Source organism: Triticum aestivum, chromosome 7D, assembly GCF_018294505.1.
Source record: "Triticum aestivum cultivar Chinese Spring chromosome 7D, IWGSC CS RefSeq v2.1, whole genome shotgun sequence".
In the NCBI taxonomy this organism is placed as follows: domain Eukaryota; kingdom Viridiplantae; phylum Streptophyta; class Magnoliopsida; order Poales; family Poaceae; genus Triticum; species Triticum aestivum.
Genome location: NC_057814.1, coordinates 510,845,056 through 510,845,324, shown reverse-complemented (window position 1 = coordinate 510,845,324; position 269 = coordinate 510,845,056).

Genomic DNA, 269 nt, shown 5'->3' with positions numbered 1-269 from the left:
GGTCGCGACGCGCAGGGGTACTCGTCTGCAGGGGAGCGCGGCGCGCGGTGCTGGGGCATGGCGCAGCGGCCAGATCCGGGGCGCCGCGTGTGGATGGTGCTCCGCCGTCGCCCCCGCATGGATCTGCGGCGTGCCGGTCGCGGGTGGTGCGCGCGGGGCTCCGGGGCGCCCGAATCTGGCGCGTAGGAGGCATGCTGGGCGGGAGAACTCCGGGCAGCGCGGATCTGGGTGTGGTGGCGCATGGTGACCGCGGCTGGTTCGCAACCGCG